The sequence below is a fragment of the Dermacentor silvarum genome, chromosome 3, assembly GCF_013339745.2.
Source record: "Dermacentor silvarum isolate Dsil-2018 chromosome 3, BIME_Dsil_1.4, whole genome shotgun sequence".
NCBI classification, from domain to species: Eukaryota; Metazoa; Arthropoda; class Arachnida; order Ixodida; family Ixodidae; genus Dermacentor; species Dermacentor silvarum.
Genome location: NC_051156.1, coordinates 114,434,103 through 114,457,355, shown reverse-complemented (window position 1 = coordinate 114,457,355; position 23,253 = coordinate 114,434,103). Strand labels below are relative to the sequence as shown.

The following is a 23,253-nucleotide window of genomic DNA, read 5'->3' as shown; positions in this document are numbered from 1 at the left end:
ACCTTTCTAACTATCGATAATTAATAGCAAACACTTCTAGCGTGTGGTTGATAAGGAGGACTCGCCGGACGTCTATTACGATGTTTTTCTTTCGAAATCTGAAGGAACATGCTACGTTTTTTTTTTTTAGTAAAGCCTAGCCCAGATGAAATATCTAGAAGAAATGGGTGTAAAGAGGACTATGCATATCTTTCGGGTTCACTCGTCATCACAGCTCACGCCTTCGGTATAAGCAGCCGCCATGACTGTGTACATTCTTATACACCCGACACAAGCACCGTGGGTTACGCGCAGGAATGGTGCCTGCTTATTGCGGCGCTTGTTCTTTTTTTGGCGCGATAACATGCCGATTTCTGTGATGTTCAGCTATCTAAACAGAAACAAAGAGTTTCGGCGAGATAGACCTATAAGAAACCGGCATCGATTCTTTAGTAGCCGAAAAACTCATGGCAGCGTGATTAAAAGTTGTCGCAGTTTCACCTGAAAGGTGAAGCATCAATTGCGATAGCAAATTTGAAGATAGCTATACGGAGTAATGATAGCAGCTTATCAGCTGTATAAACTTGGACATGCAGCAGCACGGCAACACGCAGAACTGTTGTCGACGCCGTCGGCGTTTTGCCCGCGTCGCTCAAAATGCGTGCGGCGTTGGGGACTGTTGCCGGAGCCTCTGATGTAAATAGGCACTGGTGCCGCAGCTAAACGTCGCCTCCCTCCCTTCCCCCCCCCACGGCCTTTCGTGCGTCGGAGAAGGAACGTTGCTCTAATATATGGTGATGTAGTCGCGGGATCGAATCCGGGGCCACGCGGCGCATTTCGATGGGGGCGAAATGCGAAAACACCCGTGTACTTAGATTTAGGTGCACGTTAAAGAACCCCAGGTGGTCAAAATTTCCGGAGTCCCAATACCGGCGTGCCTCATAATACTGGTTTTTGGCACGTAAAAACCCCATAATCTCTTATGGTGATGTAGGGAGAAAGAGGGACGCTACTTCTGCGCCTTAAGGGGCACGGCGCAGAACGCGCGTTTGTTCTCCGCCGTTGCGTTCACTCCCCGTGAAAGCGCGCGTCCCTCGCGCCCTTTCACTCGCACATACAGCGTTCGGCGCGAGGCGACGATTTCATCTCCATTGACGTCATACGGAACCTCACGGCGACGGCGACGCCGACGGCAGAAATCTGCTTTGAGTGTCCATATAATTGCTATCGCAATAATATAATAAACAAAGGTTCTCAAAAAATCACAGACACTGTGGCTGCCTCGTATTAACACAGCAAAGTTAAGGGATCTCCCACAACGTGCGCGTTTGGGGTCGGAAACACGATAATTCTGATAGTTCGTGTTCTGCCAACCGTTTAGAATCGTATCCGCGCTGTTCTCCGGAGAATTAGTAACGCCAATCCAATATCAGCAGAAAATGCGAGTAGCTGCTGTTATTTCTAACTGCCAAAGGCACGGGAAGTAGTTTACCAGATATGTTTATGAAGGAATAAGGCGCTTTAGGAGAAATGATGGTTCAGTACCTGATTAGGGAAGGCGTAACACTTGGTCATTGGCGGTACGTTTTCATTACTACCGGAAAATTTAGTGCTAATTTTCGAAGCAGTAACTTATGCTCGCATACCCTCACATTCATAGACACCGGACTACGAGGGAAGGCTCGAGCCTCCTTCGTAGGTTACAGACAGGGGGGGGGGGGGGGGGGGGGGGGTGCAGACACCCGCCTCCCTGCACCCCACTTCCTCATTTCCAGGCCTCTGTCGCCCCCATATGATGTTATTGTAGGGTATTCCTAACTTTTTCACCTGTTCATTTCTGTAAATTGACTTAAAGCTTGTTATGATAGTGTTCGTACAGACGCGCTCCGTTGTTTTGTGGAATAAAATTTTCATTCTGTGCAAATGCTGATATTCGAGGGACAATCGCATTAAAGAGGATTCACCAAACTAATCTTCATTTTCTAATGGTACACGGGCAGCTTCTACATAGAGGATAAATATGTTGCTAAATGTTCGCATTGCTTCCAACGTTGCGCTGCAAGTATTTACAGCGAGGAACTAGTGTGACTAGGAGCACTTGAAAAGGTATATGTTTGTTTTAATGGTGTCCTGGAAGAGCTAGATCATCGACGGAGTTTATATTTAGAAGTTAAGACGTGCTGATAAGCTACTTAGCAATTGATGACTTTGTTATAGGAGCGCCCTTGAAAACATGGACACAATAAATAAGAACACGGGGAGATACGCTGAATTTGTGTTCGTGTTTATTCCTGCGTTGCCTATACAGGTGTCCCAACTATCATGCATCAGATTTAAATATATTGCAAATGCCACGTAACTGGACAGAGTCCAAGGTTATGTTGTTTGCCATCGCTTGCAGAAACTCAGATTAATTTTGCATTCGCCTAATTACACAATTAGTCTTATTTAATTATTCTCAAATATTATAGTTAGATGCAAAAGTGGTCAACGAGAAAGTTGTAGAGAAACATGAAAAACTCCAGACACAGCTTTCTGTAGCTCAATACCTGTTACATATAAGTACTTTTCCAAGCATGACGAGCAACCATGGCCACTCGAGGCGCTTTGCGTGTATTCGCGTGTACTTTTTGTGTAGATAGAATGTGGGGGATTATTTACGGTAATCCGCAGAAAGAAAATTTATTAGTGTTGGTTAATTAATGGCTAAATCCCAATTACTAAGTATTTCGTATTTTCTTTTTTGCTATGTAGGAGAGTTATTAAAACGCTCACAAGTTATACCAACAAGAAGAAAATTCACAGGGTCTTCTATGTTAGCCCTAAGAAGACTGGAAGGCGAACGGCCAAGTGCCGATGCATGAAAGACAGACACCGATATAGTGTTGCCGTGGAATTCCACTGCAGGGGAAGTGCACACGTCTGCATTCTCCTGTGGCTGAATAAAGCGCCGGCGAAGGATTTGAGCAATAAAGCATTGCATACCCCCCGAGTAGTTGTAGTGGTGGTTTTCAACAGGTGCTCTTGACATTCGCTGGGATGGCGAGTAAATTTCTTTGGACACTGCTCTCCGCGAGTCATGCCAAAGAGTAAAACGCTCCAAATAACACAACTACCACACTCTTTTTACTTACGCGTTATGAAGAATGTGCGGCTTATAGTGCCTCCTGCGTTGTATACGCGTATGTCTCACCGTGGAAAAGGGTGCGTGAATGTGCATAGTGCCTTCGACAATTAAATTGTGCAGTTTAACAACCACGGAAACATCGCACTCTGTCGTTTCTCTTGCTCTCCTCTTTGTGTTGGCGTCAGTTTTATTCTGCTAACGGCCACGTGAGCGGATCTGCAGCGCGGCAGTGACGAATCACTTCAAGCCTAAAAGAACGTTTTACTATAACGACCATTATTTGCAATAAAGGGAAATAAATTTAGACGCACGCTTATGACGTCTATAATATTGTCTTCTATATAAAGTAAAATAATGGTCAGGCATTTACTGGCTGCAAGCACGATTTTTTAGCTACTTTTTGCTGGTTGCAGACAAGCTAAAGCATCTAATTTCTCTCGGAGTTCGTATGGTGTGGAAAATATGGTATATGAACACGTAGACATACCGGAGCAAATGGAGTCCTGGATGATTTAGTTATTCCCGCGCGCTACTGTAGAGAACGATTGTCCCGAGTTACCCATTGATTTTGAACTGTCTCGAAAAGAATAGCGTGCCAACGTAGAATCGCTTAAGACCAGGACAATAGTCCCGCCACTAAAGTCAAGACGATCAGATCGCTTTAAAAAAAATTGACCAGAAATTGCACAAAAGAATGGAAAGAACAACGTAGAAAAACAAGAAAAGAAACCGATGCTCTATATACGTACATTGTTTGAATAGGGATATAAGAACCGGCCAGCACAAACTCTACTTTTCAGATTTGCGTTATCCTTAAATATGGCTAAAGTTTCAAGTTCCCAGATTCTGGTCATTTTCGCTGTTGTGGCCGCTATTCTTTCGAATACGCTCGACCTAAACACCCCGTTTGTTCTCGCTTCCCCACTTTTCGGGTGTTGTGGGAAAAAGTCTCGTGCCAAACGTGGTACTACGCAAAATCAGGGAGCACCAGTGTATTATCCTCACCCAGCTCCAGGTCCTCGGCCAAACAACCCTTATTTTTCTGAAACAAGTTCAGGTAGAAACAGCATCCGTGCTAAAAGAGGTAGGTAATCTGTTTTTTTTTTTAAATTATGCGTACCTCCATTATGTGAGGAAAACTGTCGCTACACCGTTTCCTTGGCCTATGTCATGCAAACAAAAAGCTGACGAACCTCGCATAAATTACCTAACAGAATTAACGTAATTTGAGAGATAGCCTACCAAGAAGGGAAATATGAGAAAAAAAGTCAATCAATAGTATATTCATGATCGTTGCCTGGTGTGCCACTGTGTTACGTATACTTATCATTGTTATCTTCGAAAGAGCAATTCCAGAAAGTCCGTGTTCCTTTTAGCTTCTCTTACGAAAATCTTAAGTTTCTCCGTCGTAAGGCGTATTTGGACAATCTCGCCTTGCTGAACGTTTCCTAGCCCAAATTTGTTTTCGGCATCACAGATGCTATTTTGGCTTGTGGGAAGGAGAAAGTAAAAGAAAAAAAGAATAGCAATATTGTCGGCGAAGTTTACTAGTACTTTATTGAAGCCTTTCGTCACAAGCTTTGTATCATATTGACACAGTAGTACGCTGCTTTTCAGCAATCCACTAACTAAAATTAAAGTATTGAAAGCGTGATATGCGGTGAGAAATCACGCTGTTGCATGCCCGCTATTTTGTTTAGCCGACCATCGGTTTCATGTCACCTCCCATTTAATAGACCAAACGTGGGCACACTCCCACAATTTTGTGAAAAAGCCAATTGTCTGTTGTATCAACTATGAAACAGTTACGTCGTCATATTTGTTGTAACTACATTTTTTCACTACAGCGTTTTGAGGCATTACGACTCTTGTATAAATCATAGGACCGAGGTTCACCCGTCATGCATTTTAAGAGTGGTGCTGAGAATCGATTCTGGACGCCACAGAGGGCAAGATTCAGTGACGCAGAGAATGTTTGCATGCATTGCAAAAAAAAAAAATAATAAGAAGATGGTATTTCTCGACTGGCCAGTCGCGCGGTAATTTTGTGTCTATTCGCGGGCTTCTTTCACGCTAGGAAAAACACTTTTATGTAGCACGTTTTGAGCAACAGAAAAGCTGTATCGGGAGTTTTTCAAGTTGCTCTACAATTTTCTCATTGACACTTTTCGTCTAATTATAACATTCGAAAAGGTTATTAATTAATTAAGACTAAGTATATGTATTTAGGCGGAATGCAAAACAATAATCTGAGTATCTCCAAGCGACGGCAAACAACATTACCTCGGTTCCGTCCAGCTACGTGGCATTTGCATATCATAAAATCTATGTGCATCATAGTTGGGACACCTTGAATATACGTGATACAAGCATGCGCAGATGTATTATTGAAAAAGAAAAAGACAGGTTTGACTACTTCGCATACGCCTTAGAAATCGGGTTTCTATCGTGCACAAAGAAAGAAAAGAATCACTGACGCAGTCCTCTTTCCTCTTCTTCTGTAAAATACTTCCAGTAACAAACGGACTTGCTCATTGCAGTTTTTGCCAAGAATCGTCGCTTCCCGAAACAATACCTCACAACCGCAAGATGCACGTGCTCGCCAAAACAATGCGCTCTTTAAAATGCTGGAGGCGTCACCTTTAGGAGTCTGTTGTTAACACATCTTGAAGTTTCAACAATTTCCGACAGGACAATGGCATGTCATATACCACCTCGCACGTGGATTTAACAAAAGGTGAAATGTTCTTTTTGGCGCACTCGTTTTTATTCCTTGCGGCGGCTATACCAGCAATGGCAAGCTTGGTGCAAAAAGCAGCTATAGAGCGAGGACTATGCGGGGCCTGCATGCCGTATATAACTGTTTAAGTGAAGAAACCGACCGTGAGTATTTTACACTAAAATAAAAAAAAAGCAAGGACGCTCTACCCCTAACAGGACCCATCATTCTGACCTAGAAATCACAAGCCCATTGATTCACCACGACGCCACTATCTTTTTTCAATTAAAGAATGTTTCATTTAAAATACAGAATTTACAGCCGTGTTCTGCGTGTTAAATATATGTTGTGCATTGGCTCAGATTTTTGCTTGCTAGCGTACTATCTAAGTGTATGATTGCAATGCATTTTGTCGGCCACGGTGCACTAAGCAGAACCTTAAAAGCAGACCATCCTTACATGAGATTTTGCTCGGTCGCTTCTATTACTGATACATCGCGGGTAAAGCTCTCTAAAAATGCTTTCAAATGGGCTTCGCAGCCGGATTAGCCATGACATAATTAGACGTGCTCCAGTCGACAATTAGCTGCTCTAGGATATTCTAGTTGACATCAGGAGAAAAAATTGGCCGCATATCTTGCTTCACTGCAAATGACGTCGAAAGACGATTTACCACCTAAATAATGTACTACTCGACAGCGTATCTTCATATAAGTACCTCGGAGTTCACATCAGTAGCAATCTAACATGGGATACTCACATCTCTCATATTGTCTGCAACGCTAATCGCATGCTCGGATATCTTCGTCGTAACTTTGCAAAGTCGCCTTCGTCTCTCAAACTAATGCTATATAAAACACTCATTCGTCCTAAGTTAGAATATGCCGCTTCGGTTTGGGATCCGCATCATAATAATTTGGTACATTCGCTAGAAAGGGTGCAAAATAATTCGGTCCGTTTTATACTCTCTAATTACAATCGAATCTCGAGCATCACGGTAATGAAAGCTAACCTTAAACTACCTACGCTTGCTTCTCGGCGTGCGATGCTCCGCTTAAGCCTTTGTTACGAACTGTATCATCATCCTTACCTGCGCGATTTACTAATACTTCCTCCCCATTACGTTTCACACCGTCTGGATCATGCTCATAAAGTTGGTATTCCGTCGTGTAAAACAGAATCATTCCTACAGTCATACATACCACGCACATCAAATGATTGGAATTGCCTTCCCAAATTGGTAGTAACAATCTCAGATCATGAAAAATTTGTGACTTCATTAACGAATGCATTGTAACGTCTTGTTGTATTTTGCCTCTTTATAGCAATTATTGTATAGTTAGAAACACTGGACTGCTTCTTTGTATTTATTTTAATTATAGTATTTTTTGTAACATGTATTCTGCCTCTTCACAACTATTATCGTATAACTAGAAACATTGTGCTGCTTCTTGTAGTTGAAATTTTGTTGTTCTGTATTTTATACCAATCCCCTCTGTAATGTCTGTTGACCCTGAGGGTATCATAAATAAATAAATAAATAAGCCCCCAGCTTTGTTATCGGTGCGATAGTATCGATCAGAGGCAGGCGTCCTGGGGTCAGTTTGCACGTGTCCATATAATTGCTCGGTTTGTTTATTTCGTGTTGACGGAACAGCACCTCGACAACTCGCAGTCATCGGTTGCGTCAGCGCTAATGAATAAATATAAAATCATTACCGCATACATATCACGGGAACTGACATAAGAAGTACAGTGAACGTGTACGAAATGTAAACATGCACTGCTGCTGAGTACCAACCCCTCGTTGAGGCCGCATGGTTAAAAAAAATAAAAGAATAAAAAAAACAACTAAAAACGAATCGTTACCTGCTTTTGCGTATTTTCGTTCATGCACCTAGCTATCCCCACCGTCGAAAGGGAAGTGTGAGAAACAAAAGTGATCGTCATCGTGACATATGCATGCATAAACGGAGCAGCTCACAAACTTTTATCCCAAGCAGCAACCTGAAACATTTATAACCTCAAAATATAGCACTATTTAAATCAGGAGACTACTATCCCTCGATAAAATTACACCAAGAATTTAATATTGAAGAGCGCCCACTCCTCCCGTACTGGAACTAGTGCGGCACAATTGAAACAAGCGCAGTTTCCAGTACGAACCAGCAAACTCCACCAAGAACCAGACCGTTTACCAGCCAGCCAGTAATGTACTAGTTTTTAAAATCAGCCCAGTTTTAATGTTCTTGTTCGTTACAATGTCATGCGTCTGAAATAGGCACTGTTTCAAAAACTTAACAATGAATAAATCTGTTTTTATTGCAGCAGCCCCTCCCAAACCAGCGAGACGGAACCGGCAACCCAAAATGCTGGAGAGCCAGGTGTAAGGGGCCCCAACGATCTTACGAAATCCGCTGAGAAATGCCAATCAGCAGATGAAAAGCAGAAAATAAACAACAAATTCCTTTTGGTGCCTCAGTGGTAAATTATGAGCTGATTATACTTGTGTTTTACGTGCATTATGTTTACAGTGTTATATTGTTTTACTGTTTTACAGTTACAGTTACTTATGCGTAGTCTCTTTCCTAGGATAGACAAAGGCATCAGGCATCAGTGAGCGAAGAAAAAAATAGCCTGTAATGCGCCCACTTTTGCGTTCTGGCGGTTTAGCATGAGAATCACTCTTTTTCAGGTATTGTCATATTTTGCCTCATCAGCGTTATTGTGGGGTTTAACGTACGCCGACAACAGCAAAGCTGCTTTGATAGGCCTACATGTGCTGCAGAGATCCAGATCCACTTTCACCACCGCGACTTCTTTAAGAGAGGAGGGTAGGGAATTGCCTTCAAAAAATCGCTTTGTCGATTTTAATATTACAGACACTTTTTTTATTGATAAATATGTCTACCGAATTTTATGCCGAAACGATTAACTACCCGCTATAAAAACCGGGTTGGCCTATTGGCGATTTGACACTACTTCTTTAAGAAGGCTAGAAACACGTGAAAAACTGTTTTCGTTCTTGCTTTTACATTTGAGATCGGTGTACTTATAACCGACTTCAGCCTTTCTTAGTTTTGAAAACTAACACAAAATGAAATTACTGACCATTGGTGGCAGCGCGCTTGTTTGTGCATCGGCGATTTATTTCGTCGTGATTCAAACTTTCTAGGCGTGCAAAAAAGGAATGCCTAATTTTTATTCAAGTTGAAGAAAAATTATTATTTCATATACAAATCCTGATATATGAGCGAAAAAGAAGAAAAGAGCAGATATTGCGAGATACAATTTGCTACCCGGCGTCAACAACGTGGCCAAGACACCCTCTCGAGTTCGAGCAGCATGAAAATCGTTGGTAGCTCGCTCAGTTACTGAATAACAATCCAAAACGAAAAGCTACAGTAGTCGCCAGGAAGGATTTAGCAAACGAAGTTGACTGGTAAACACTCTGAGAAATTATGTTCGTGGTAAATTTTCGGCTTGATGGCTCATAAAGTAAAACAAAAACGCAATTTCTGGAAAACACTGTTTTCGCTGACAAAAGGAACATTATCTGAGAAGCAAACATACTTTTCAGTGCGAGATTCTGCCCCATAATTGTATATTTGTCATACTCCATCTGCGTGAACCAATGTTACCTTAAGTAGCTTTTTTTTAAATAAGAAACTATTTTGAAGCGAATTACAACGTGAACGTTATTCTTTTGGTTCCGCCAAAGCTCTGCTTTACGATCAATGTTTGGCAGAATTTTCAGCGGAGTAACTGCATCAGTTATTTTTTAATATTCCTTTGCAAAAGTACTAAAATGCGTACATACAAAAACTTACAACACTTCTTAATACTTTTAGATAAAGCTTAGTATGTACAATGAGGAATGACTTTACAAGGCATCAGCAACCTCGAAAAAATCGTTCAGAGGAACTTGACAAATTTCAAGTTCCTTGACAAATCCTGACAAGCCCTCGGGCCGGGCTGGGCCTGGGCTTTCGGGTAAGCCCGAGCCCGTGCAGTGCTCTAGTTGGGACTACTTAAGCTTAGTCAGTCATCGATGGCCAATCAATAGCTAATCGATCAATATTCAATAAATTCCGGAAAATGCTGGGGATGACTCGGTAGTGCTTAGCCTAGCCCAAATACGTGGCCAATACCTTTCGATAGCCAATCAATAGCTAATCGATAATCAATAAATAATCAATAAATGCCGGAAAATGCTGGGGATGACTTGGTAGTGCTTAGCCTAGCCCGAAAGCCAGGACTAGCTAGGTGCCCATCAGCTCCGCTGTCTTATTAGCATTGCGCCTGCAGTGCAAGCTGCGCTAATTTGATTTTACATACACTGCAAATAGGTATTTCAGGTGTGCGAAACGCGTGGTTGTCCGCTTGACTAAGGCTGCCACCAAATGTCATGACGTTAGTTTATCCACACCCATATGTATACCCAGCGTACAAGGTACACCGTTCAGGCACATGAATGCATTACACATGAACTAGCTTCCTTGTTGAGCTACACAATAGTTTCATTGAAGAATACAAAGATGTCAGTTTATGAAGTCAACAAGCTTCAGAATGATGTGGGACGACGGCTGTGTTTCGTTTTTTTTTTTTTTGTGACGATGACATGTGGTGTTTTCTGGCGCAAGGACCAAGTATGGCCAAAAAACGCCATGCTAGTGCTAAATGAGCTCGAAATGTAGCGATGAAGAGGCCTCTAAAATGTGAAGAGGTCTTGAAAAGCAGTCGCTGTAACGTGCGCAAAATTTATTTGTAATACAATAGTGGCAATGACTAATGAAATGTATGTACGTAAAAGTGACATTGGAACAATGAAGTATGACACAGAAGCACTCATACCTTAATAGAACCCTTAGAACGCAAGGGTCTGGAGCCATGTGCTAAAAAAAAAATGTCACAGTTTCGCCCTAAGGGCGAAGCAATGAATGCGATAGCAACACAGCAATGTCATACGAAGTAAGGTGAGCGGCTTTGGTAGCAATATGAATTGTAGTAAACATGAGCTGATTAAGTAAGCAGGTGTGCTGCGGCGTAAGTAGACCGACATGAAGAGAGACTCGATGACCACGAGAAGGCGCGTGTGAAACGGTGTTGTTGATGAGAAGCGCTTCCCGTGGGCAGCGCGTGCGAAGGGACACACCTGTAGCGCTGCACTGCCGATCCGGGCAGCATTGCATGTGTAGCGTGCGTTGGAAAATGTGGCCCGACTATTATTAACTGAATGAACAAGCGTGGTGTGAGCGCGCACAAACAAACACGAATAGATCACACTGAATGACTGCAGACAACGACTGTCAAAACGCTGGCAGCAAGCATACGCCGCCGCGGGCGAAGTATACATGCGGTCTATCGCTTCAACGGAAACTGAGCGGCGAATGCACGGCCCATAAAGGTCAGAGCCGTGTGGAGATAAGAGACGGTGCGGACGAGCGACGAGCGCGGTTGTTGGCAGAGTAGATTGCGCCCCCCCCCCCCCCCCCCCCCCGCTCCCTCCGGCGCTGGCTTCCTGCTTCCTTGCTTGCGCGTGGGAGATGAGTGCGTTCGCTCTCCGTGGTAGCGCGCGTCCCCGCAAGCTTCCGCTCGGGCATACGGCGCGCGGCGAAGATTTTATCTATAGGGAACCTCACGGCGACCGCGACGACGACGGCGACGGCGACATCGACAACGACAACGACGGCGACGGCGACGGCAGAAATCCGGTTGAAGTGTCCACATAATTGCTATCGCAATAAAAAAAACTATCGCAGCAGCATCCCCTGGCAAGATGGATGAGATAACATTATTGTAAGGTCCTGCGGGCTACGGGCAATAGGATGTGCTAAGAATTTCTTGGGCTAATAACATGTAACACGACAACATACAAGAACTCCAGCGCGGCGTTGGTGTTAAAAAACGGTCGTGCACCAAGAAACATAGCGGGATGGAGAGGGACATAATAGCTGTACGCTAGAGGAAAAATGTTTCTTTCTCTCAGCTTCGGCTTTCCAACCTTCCAGAAGGACGTGGAGGACGGTCAGCCTATCACCACATCTACCACAGGTTGGAGGTTCATTTCCAGTCAGTATACAATTATGTGTGCCATAAGTGTGTCCTATCTTTGCCGAATCAGTTCGTCACGTTTTATATGTGGAGGTCCAGGAACCTAACTGTGGCTTAATCACGCGAAGCTTATTTGTTTCAGCGTCCCACAAGCACTGGCAGTGGCTTCGTCGTTTCTTCCGTAAAAAAAGGCTTCCGGTCTGTGGCAGGGACCGAAGCGGTAGGAGTAGCTTGCAATCAAATTGATGTTGCCATTTGGCCTGCTAGCACGCTACCCTCGATGCCCTGGTGACCATGTACCCAGCATATGATGACATACTGGTTACATATTGTGACGGGGCGTCAAATAGATAAAAGAGGGACAGGATTTATGTACAGGGACTGTTGACAGAGATCGCCAAGATGGCTGAACACGCGCAGCGTTCCCCAGCGATCGTCGTCTTCTTCCTTAATGCAAGGAGGTGGCCTATAACAATATGTACGCTTCACGCGGAACAGAATAGAGCTCAATAAGCGCAGGATTTCTGTGTTGACAGAGTGACTTCAAGACTTTTATGACGCGGAGTGTGTAATTATAACTGCTTCTTGAAGTTTTGATTTCGTTATATGCTTCACAGCCAACAATAGTGCATAGGCCTCAGCAGTAAAGATACTTGCTTCCGGGTGCAGTACATCGGACTCCGAGAAGGATAGACCGACGGCTGCATAAGACACCCTGGCACGGGGCTTAGAAGCGTCAGTGTAAATTTCTGTGCACGAGTACTTAGACTGGAGTTCTAAAAAGTACACGCTAATATGTGCCTCTGGAGCATGTTTTGTTCCCTCTACAAACGATGCATCCCATTGTATGAGTTGCCACTGCCACGGCGGCAATGGCTTTGCAGGGGTCATCAGGGGATGTTCAAGGAATGAAACTCCATTTCCTCGCCAAGTTTCCTTACTCGCAGTGAGAAGGGTTCTCTCACTGCCGGTCGATTAATTAATAGTGTGGCACTGGTCATGTCGTTTACGGTTGAATAAGACGGATGTTCTGTGTTCGCATGCACTTTTAGATAATATGTGAAGCTTGAGTATGAACGTGACAGATGGAGCGAGTATTCGTTCGACTCTACATGAAGGCTTGCCACAGGACTTGTCATGTAGGCGCTTGTGGCCAGCCGGAGGCCTACGTGGTGAACAGGGCCCAGCATTTTTAAGGCGCTTGGGGTAGCAGTGGACTGCTATACTATGGCGCCGTATCTAATTGTGTAAATATAACCCTCTTGCACAGTTGTGCTAGACACTTACGGTTACTACCTCATGTCTTGTGCGATGAAAATTTCAGAATGTTCATAGTTTTGAAGCTTTTTTCTTAATATGCTTTGTGCGTACATGAATGCCCGTTTTCCGTCTATCAATATGCATAAACATTTGTGTTCTGTGTTCACATTTATGTGGTGTCCTCAAGCACAACGCCGGGATCGACGATCAAGCCTCTTTTTTTTTCGAGAAGAGGACGCATGCGCTTTTGCTGGCGTTTAGCCTAAAGACATTGTCATTGGCCCATTCCGACACCTTGTTCAGACCAAGCTACAGTTGTCTTTTACATATCGCGAGGTTACATGATAAAAACCCTATCTGCCAGTCATTTACATTTAGAGACTGACATATGCTTCGTGTAATGACTGAACGTAAAGTGTTCGTCTTCATAACAAAAAGGGTAGAACTAAGTCATACCCATTGCGGCACGCCAGTTTTCTGGATTAATGGCCTAGGCAAGGTATTGCCAACTCCAACCCGCAATTTTCATTTGGATAAGTAACTTTCTATTACAGTAACGATGTCGCTAGGTGTACCACTTTCTGAGAGGTCTCTTAAAATTCCATATCCCCAAGTAGTGTCTTATGCCTTTTCCATGTCAAGGAACAGGGAAAGGGAAAATTGTCTTAAAATTCCATATCCCCAAGTAGTGTCTTATGCCTTTTCCATGTCAAGGAACAGGGAAAGGGAAAATTGTCTGTGAGTGAAGGCTTCCCGAATGCACGCCTTAATCCCTACGAGATGATCGGTCGTGGATCGGCTTTCTTGAAAACCACACTGATACGGGTCGAGCAATTTGTTTCAAGAAAGTGTAATTATCGACCATTTATCACCTTTTCGAATAACTTACATTGGCAACTCGTTAATGCAATGGGACGTTAGCTTGACACTAAGGATGGTTATTTTCCTTGTTTCAAAATAGGAATAATAGTCTCTTATCTCCATGCCAAAGGAAGGCACCCTGATGCCCAGATGTTATTGTAAAGAGACAGCAGTGCTAGCTGTGTGTCAGTGGGAAGGTGTTTTATCATTAAGTACGTGATTCTATAAGCTCCCGGAGCGGACTTCTCACAACTGTTCAAGGAAGCTCTGAACTCGGCAAGATTAAACGGATGGTTGTATGGCTCATTTATACTACATTTTCGGTTCAGTGCCTTGCTTTCTACTACTGCCTTATGCTTGAGAAAGGACGCTGATTAGTTATCCGAACTGGGCACATGCTCAAAATGTTTGCCAAGAGTGTTGGCTTGGTCTTCAAGGCTATTACTGTGATCATCCACCACCCGCAAATGGCAAGACGGGTGACCTAGTAATTTCGTTACCGTGTTCCACACTTTTCCTTCTTGAGTGTAGGAATTAATGTTCGAGATGTATTTTTGGCAGTTCTCTCTCTTAGCAGTATGTCGCGTACGTTTTCCTTGCGACTTAATATATTTTAAGATGATGAGGTTCTATGCTGTCGGGGAGCTATGAAGGAGACACCCGGCCATGATTGTCTAGGGCAGCACACTTGAGCCGAAGGTGAGAATAAGATGCTATGTCTGGATTTCTTTCTCGTCAGGCCTCATCTTAATTTACTTCACATGGATGGCATTTTGATTCTTCCAGCCTTCCAAAAGTTCGGCCTCAGTCAATTCCGTCAGATCGTCATCGCAAATAATGCCGCGGATAGCGTTCATAGTTTCGTGTCGGGTCACGGCAACAGAAATGTTCTCAAAAGAGACAAGGTTCTGTAGCTTTTCATACTCTTTTTTTTTTGTCGTGCAGTTGCAAGAGAAAGTCCCCGCTAGCTAGCTTGGTAGATTTGTAACCTGGGCCCATAGAATCAGTTAGCCATTTCGCAACAAGGGAAGGCGAGATGACTCTCACGCTCTTTTATGTGCCGTTTTTTTTTTTTTCAGAATGTGTCACATGATACCTTGGAAAATTTTCACGTAGGGGACCAAGAAAAATTTATATACGTCGATGCGCCCTCGTTTCTGAGGGCGATGAGGAAGTTTAAAAAAAGAAGTATCCATAAAGAATCTTCACTTTTCTGCAGCGACGCCAGCCACCCATCATGGAGTCCTACAATGGGATGCTGCAGGGCCTGTAAAAATAGGTATTTCAAGCGCCAGCTGTACGTTACCATTACAACCCAATATGACATAACCAAGGTTGGCTACTCACACAAGGTTTACCCTTGCTGCCTGGAAAAATTCGAAATAAAAACAAGCCAGGACAAATGGAAAGCAAGAAAGAAAGTCGAATCTTGGAGAGGAGGATAGGAAAAGACAACTACCGATTTCCCCCGAGTGGGTTAGTCTGGGAGTGGCGTCTACGTGAAGCCGAGGCCAAAGAGGCGTGTTTCCTCCAACGAGGGCCATAGAGGTCCGAACGATCAGCATTGCCTCAACCTCCAAGTTCTCCTTTTCCCCGGACACGTCAAAGCCAGGCACAGCAATAGGCGCGGGAGCTCCAGCTCTCGTTTGCTCGGGTCCACGGTGTCGCAATACACCAAACGCCAACTGACGCAGACGCGCCTGCGCGGGTGTGCTCACTTACACAGACATGACTGTAAAACGCATATCGGCTACCTTCATTTACTGCAGCGGTTGCTCGGTGCTCTAATAAACCAGTTCTCGCCAGCAGAGGGTTCTACGCTTAGTTAGTTAGTTAGATTGGGTTTATTGGCGCAAAAGCGACTTAGGCTTTGCTGCGCCAGTCACAGGGTGTTAGTGATAGTCAGTGATAGAAAAGAGTAAAACATGCGTTATTTAAAGTCTGTTCAAAGAGCCTACTTCGTCCAAAAAATTCGCTACATCTGTAAAAGGGACAAGGGGATCATCTCCCAGAATGAGAATGGGGTGTAGTGGTATATGTGAATCGTATAGATCGTGGAAATGTTTTTGTCTTTGTCTTTCAGTATGTGGGCATGTAATTAGAATGTGTAGTATCGTAAGTGGTTCTTGACATTTATCACATACCGGTTGTGCTTCCTTTGTGAGTAAATAATTGTGCGTGAGGTGTGTGTGCCCTATTCGGAGTCTGGTTAAAATTACCTCCATGAAGCGTTCTTGGTGATAGCAGGTTTTCCATTCACCTAGCACTGGTTTGATAATGTGCAATTTGTTATTAGTGTTCATGTTCCAATGACATTGCCATTTGTTATTTAGTGCTCTGCAAATAGCTTGAAGCCCGTCCTTCAAAGGTAGCTTTATTTTAGATACAGCTTTGTGTTTCGCATTGGCAGCACATATATCCGCCTTTTCATTTCCCGGAATCCCAATGTGACTTGGGACCCAGCAGAGACGAATTGAGTGGTTTTGATTTATGCGTGACAGTGTGTGTAATATGTCGCCGATGAGCGGTTTTTGATCTGATTTTGAGTTGAGGGCTTTAAGACTACTTAGGGAATCGGTGTAGATGACTGCTTTCTTGTGTTTTCTATTTACAACTTCTTGCACTGCCATCCACAAGGCATAACATTCGGCTGTAAAAATAGAAACGAATAGCGGGAGTCGAACAGTCTGTTCCCATGTTCCCGATATGGCACTGCTTCCCACATAATCATGTGTCTTTGAACCATCTGTGTAAAACTCGTTGTAAGTACTGTATGTTTCTTGTATTGTGCGGAACTCTTGTATTCTGTGCTCCTGTGGGGTATCCTGCTTCTTAAGGTGTGTTAGTGAAAAATCTAGAAATCGTGTAAAGTCGCACCAGGGGGGTAATCTCGATGGCTTATCTGCAACACGAAGTGCCTCTTTTGGGATGTCACACTCCTGACATTTTTCTTCAAATCGAAGTATCAGAGGTTTGATGGTATGTGGTTTATTAGTATAGTGTATTCTTGTGGTACAGTATGTGACAATATCATAGCATATATGCTGTGGTGATGATCGAACTCTGAGAACGTAGGTTAGCATGAGTTGTGTTCTTCTTTGTTCGAGCGATGGCTCGTTAGTTTCTGCATATAGACTAGGAACAGGGGAAGTTCTGTAGGCACCAGTTGCTAAGCGTAGTCCTAGATTATGTACTGTATCCAGTCGCCTGAGGTAGGACGGTCTGGCTGACCCATAGACTACACAACCGTAGTCTATTTTGCTGCGTACCAAAGATCTGTATATATGGAGGAGGCATTTCCGGTCAGAGCCCCAGCGTTTGCGTGATAAGACTTTAAGTATGTTCAGTGCATTGTTGGCTTTTATTTTCAAACTGTTTATGTGCGCTATAAAGTTTAGCTTCTTATCAAACATAACGCCTAGAAACTTGTGTTCCTTTTTAACTGGTAGCACAGATTGTTGCATTTTCAGGACAGGGTCTGGATATAAGCCCCTTTTTTGGGAAAAGACCACAGCGACAGTTTTTTCAGTGGAGAAACGGAAGCCGTTCTCGGTTGCCCATTGTGTTAGTTTATTTAGTGTGATTTGAATTTGTCGTTCGCAGGTTACCATGTTTGATCCTCGGCACGCAATTTGAAGATCATCGACGTATAATGAATGCATGAGAGAAGATGGAATTATTCTATTTACGGAGTTCATTTTCACCACGAACAGAGTTGTGCTTAGTATACATCCCTGCGGCACACCATTTTCCTGGAGGAATATTCGTGACAACGCTGTTCCTAGACGGACTTGAAATGTTCGGTCAGACAGAAAGTCGGCTAGACACTGGAGCATTTTTCCATGGATCCCTAGATCCGCCAGATCTCTTAATATGCCAAATCTCCAAGTGGTGTCGTATGCCTTTTCCAGGTCAAAGAAAACTGTAAGGCAGTGCTGTTTATGTAGAAAAGCATTCCGTATTTCTTGTTCTAGTCGGACAAGGTGATCGGTTGTTGAGCAGTTCTTTTTATAACCGCACTGGTGAATGTCTAGTATATTTTGTGTTTCAAGAATGAATGTCAGCCTTGTGTTTACGATGCTTTCGTAGGATTTTGCTAAGCAGCTTGTGAGAGCAATGGGTCGGTAGCTGCTGGGAGATGTAGGCGGTTTTCCGGCTTTCAGGAAAGGTACTATGATTGCGTTTTTCCGCGATTTTGGTACTCTGCCTGTATCCCAAATTTTGTTGAAAAATTCTAGTAGAGCTTTTACGGATGCAAGTGAAAGGTGGGAAAGCATTGAATAATGAATGCGGTCGTGGCCAACTGCTGTTTTCTTGCCAGCAGAAAGTACCCTGTTTAATTCTTGAAGTGTTAGGGGATCATTGTAGGGTTCATTTGATGTCCGTGTAATAGGCAATCTCTGTTTCTCTGCAGACTGTTTGTATTTTAGAAATGTGTCGGAGTAGTTCGCTGAGCTCGAAACATATAAAAGTGTTCCCCTAGTATGTCAGCTTGTTCGTGTAGTGTCGTCTGTATGCCTGGAGTTGTGAGTAAAGGTACTGTATATGACGAATAGTCTCCCCTGAATTTCCTGAGCTGATCCCACAACTTTTTCGATGTGATTGAACTATTAATGGAGGTGACATATACTTGCCATGATGACTTTTCCGCTAGCCTCCGGACATATCGCGCTTTTGCTTTAGCCTGTCTGAAGTTTATAAGGTTGCTATAGGTGGGGTACCTTCTCAGGATACCCCAAGCCTTATTTTGCTGTTTCTTTGCTTGTGTGCACTCTGGGGTCCACCAGGGGTTTAGCTTCTTTCGCACAATGTTTGATGATTGGGGTATTGCCTTTTCTGCTGCTGCTATCAGGACTGCTGTGAGTTTTTCATTCATTTCATCTATGTTTAGTTCCGTTAAAAGGACGTCTTCAAGTTTTGCGGTCTCCGTAAATAGAGGCCAGTCTGCGTGTTGTAACTTCCAGCGACGTGGTTTAGAGCTTATGATAGGTAATAGGGATGAAAGTTTGATGACTGCTGGCAAATGATCACTTCCATATGAAGTGTCCAGGACTTCCCACTTAAAATCATTAAAAACACATGGTGAGCAGAAGGCTAAATCGAGACAACTAAATTTACGTGAGGTAGGCGAGAAATAGGTTGGTGCACCTGAGTTTAAAAGACACACATTATTTGATAAAATGAAATCTTCAATAAGCTGCCCTCTTTGGTCAGTTTTATCGCTGCCCCAAAGAGCAGAATGTGCATTAAAATCTCCAACTAAAAGAAAAGGCTCAGGCAGCTGTTGTATTAGGTCTTCCATCTCTCTAATCGTAACATGGGCATGAGGTGGAATATAAGTTGAACAGATGGTAATAGTTTTATATGAGAGAACAGTGATGGCTACAGCCTCGAGAGAGGTATTTAATGGAACGTTTCGGGTAGGAGTGCCACCTTGCACGACTATAGCAACTCCTCCTGACAAACGACTAGACTGTTCGCGGTCCTTTCGGACGATGGTGAAACCTTTGAGCAATTGACTATTTTTAGGGCCTAAATTCGTTTCCTGTAGGCAAAATGCGACTGGCGAGAACTTATTTGTTATGTCTTTAATGTCACCTAAGTTATGAATTAGGCCTCTACAATTCCAGTGCACGATAAAAGCCATAGTGGCGGAATTGAGAATGTTAATTTATGTGTATGAACTGAAAAGGTTTTAGGTGACATGAGTTAAAGGGATTGAACTAATGTGAGAGCGGTAACCGTTCAGGTTACCGGCCCCTTTTTTGGCGCAGTTACTAAGAGTTTATCTTTCTTAGTGCGCTCCAGAGAGCGCTGATCTTTTGGCGTCGAGGACGCTGGAGTTTTTGTGTCGATCTCCATAGCCTTCTCGGAGGCGCTGGATGATCGAGAACCAGGCACTGAGACGCGCGTCTCAGGCCTTGGAGTTCGATTTAGCCTAGGGCCCTGCGAAACCGGGGTCTGCAGGCCCGTCTTGGAGGACGATGGAGCAGCACTGACTGCTGCTACCAAGGGGGCGGGTGGAGTTACTACTGGGCCACTGACTGTGATCCCTGTAGACCCCTGAGACCACTGTGGCGCTGCCCCCTGCCGCGCCGCACTGGCATAGGATGTTTGAGGTAAGTGCGATAGTTTTTTCCTTGCTTCATAAAAGGAAATCTTCTCTTTCACCGTGAGTGCAATTATCTCTTTTTCTTTCTTCCAGCAAGGGCAAGATCGTGAATACGCTGGATGATCTCCCTTGCAGTTTGTACAGTGTGGAGGAGCATTGCAGTTGTCCGACTGGTGATCATTGGCACTACACTTTGCACATGTTGATTTCCCTCTGCATGATTGTGAAGCATGTCCGAACCTCTGGCACTTGAAACACCGCCTCGGGTTGGGGATATACGGTCTCACGTTGATTTTGACATATCCTGCTTCAAGTGAACTAGGCACAATACTCGTAGCAAAGGTAAGTATGACGTGCTTGGTGGGGATTTGTTCGTCGTTTCTTCGGAGAGTTATTCTTTGAACCTTGATTACATTTTGTTCTTGGAACCCTTCAAGGAGTTCTTCATCACTCAGATTTAAGAAATCTTCTTCTGAAATCACGCCCCTGCTTGTGTTTAGAGAACGGTGTGCTGAGAGTGTGACTTTGATATCACCGATATTGGTGAGATCAGCCAACTTTTCCACTTGGTCTTTGGTTTTGAGTTCGAGGAGGAGGCCCCCACTTGACATCTTTGAGGCCTTGTATTGTTTCCCAATTTTTTCTACGAGGCATTTCGACACTAAGAATGGTGATAGCTTTCTTACAGGAGTGGTTCCTTCACTGTGCATTACGTGGTAACGTGGGAATGTTTCTGGGTTGCTTCGAAAAGTAAAATCAAAAGTTGCTTCGGTGCGCCCTCTTTTGTTAGGGCGATCTGGAAGGGGGGGGAATGCATTTGCCATGACATTCTTTGAATATTCGGCGGCGATGGTAGCCACCCACCACCGAGCCTAACAAGGGGACGCTACGAGGTTAGGAAAATACCTGTAGACGCCAGCTATGCAACGCCGCTATAACCTAATATATGTACCCAAGATTGGATAGATACACACGGTTAACCCTTGCTGCCTGGAAAAACGAGAAGTAAACGAAGTGAGTAGAAGACAGGAAAGATTGAAAGTGAGAGGGAAAGACGAAGACTTGAGAGGGGGACAGGAAAAGGCGACTACCGATTTCCCCCGGGTGGGTCAGTCCGGGGGTGCCGTCTACGTGAAGCAGAGGCCAAAGGGGTGTGTTGCCTCCGCCGAGGGGCCTTAAAGGTCCAAACACCCGGCATCGGCTCAACCCCCAGGATCCCCCTTTCCCCGGACACGGCTAAGCCGCGCACGGCTACACGCGGGAGGGTCCAACCCTCGTGTGCTCGGGTACGTGGTGTCGCAACACACCAAACGCCTGCTTGCGCAGACGCCCCTGCGGGGGGTTCTACGCTTCGTGTAGCAGGAAAGCACATGCAGACTTGACATAGCATTTATTGGCACTAGAAATTTAAATGCTGAGAGAACTTTATGTGCCGCGGTTCTGAGAACACGCATTTCACCATTGGAGGAGTGGAAATAATTATGGCATCTTGAACGAAATTGTTCACTTTACTGCAATACGAAGAAGTAAGCAAGAATAGCGATTTGTGAGAGTTCGTCTAAGTTCATCGCGGCATTTTGCAGCGTGAAGCGCTGAAGTTTGAAAAAGAAAGGAAGGCATTAGCGAGAGAACCATTGTTCGTCTTTGCCCTTCTTTCACTAACTCTGTTATTTTCTTTCCGCACTTCGGTGCTTCGCGTCGGAAATTCACGACATGAAGATATGAGTACTTTAAACATACTACAGGAGATATACATTTACACGGCCTACTGAATATTTATCCGGAAAAGTATACTAGCGATTATTTCATAGAATGTCGTGTCTTGCTCGGAAGTATTTGAAATAGCATGACACGCTGTTCTGGAGCTCCTTTATAACAAAACAATATCTCTGACACAAATGTAACTGCATTGGGAATTGTGGATAACATCAACCGATGAAAGCACAGAACAATGAGAAGCTGCAGTGCAAAAGGTAAACAACTTGATGGAGGCATGTTCCATGATCATTGTTCGAACAAGGATATAAGTGCCTGCTGGTGCGAGCCGTAGCTTTCAGACCAGCTTAACCGCTCGACATGTCGAAGTTTTCGAGTTTGCGCGTACTAGCTGCTATGACCGTTGTGGCCGTTCTTCTTTCGACAATAGCAATTCAAGGTCCATCATTTTCCCTCGCTTCTCCAATCCCAGGGTGTTTGGGATGCAATCGTCGTAACAAACGTCACGCTGAGCAAGGACAAGGCGTACCGGTTTATAGAACACACGCGCCACCGAAAGAGATCGACCTTCGACCTGTACAACGAGTACGACGACAACTTCAAGATAGGGAAGCTCGACTGTCAGGTATGCAATGTTCCGTTTTATTTCTTTAACTTTGCGCGCATATTTATCTACCTAAAGCCGCTGTCATCTTGTGCAGGAGCAGCGTACGTTACCTTACGTACCATCGAGTTGCATTCGAGTCCTGGTGATTCTATGATTATATAGGGGCCTATAGGATACGGGTAAAACAAGTTTTAGGCTCACCAATACGTTTCTATTTAACCTGAAACATCCAATCGAATCATTTGTACAATGGCGACGCTGTTTTAATGCGTTCGCATTCATTGGGTACTTCACGAACTTTCCAGTCTATCTATCTATCTATCTATCTATCTATCTATCTATCTATCTATCTATCTATCTATCTATCTATCTATCTATCTATCTATCTATCTATCTATCTATCTATCTATCTATCTATCTATCTATCTATCTATCTATCTATCTATCTATCTATCTATCTATCTATCTATCTATCTATCTATCTATCTATCTATCTATCTATCTATCTATCTATCTATCTATCTATCTATCTATCTATCTATCTATCTATCTATCTATCTATCTATCTATCTATCTATCTGTTTTCCCGCCTTCCTGGGTCACTGGTTAGTCCGTGGTCGAATGTTAAGCGCATCTGGCGGCTATGCTGGGGTAACAGTGTTCGAAACCAATCCTCCGATCAACGTGGGCCAGAGTATGTGGCCATGTGTACATACGTGCCTCTTTTCAACTAACCTCTTACACGCCGTCATGGGTCACTGTAGACGCGGGACCGGGTAAGCACCGCTGTTTGACGAAACTTTTTGACGCCGATTTGG

General features: G+C 43.9%; 1 protein-coding gene and 1 long non-coding RNA gene across 2 annotated transcripts in view; one reads left to right on the top strand and one right to left on the bottom strand.

Moving 5' to 3' along the window:
* LOC119445713 (tigger transposable element-derived protein 4-like) overlaps positions 1-23,253 on the bottom strand; it is a 342,546-nt gene that overhangs the window by 8,760 nt on the left and 310,533 nt on the right. The window lies entirely within an intron of this gene.
* LOC125943952 (uncharacterized) lies at positions 3,776-8,301 on the top strand. The gene is made up of 2 exons (XR_007466015.1): positions 3,776-4,190; positions 8,154-8,301. It is a non-coding gene; the product is annotated as an uncharacterized LOC125943952 (long non-coding RNA).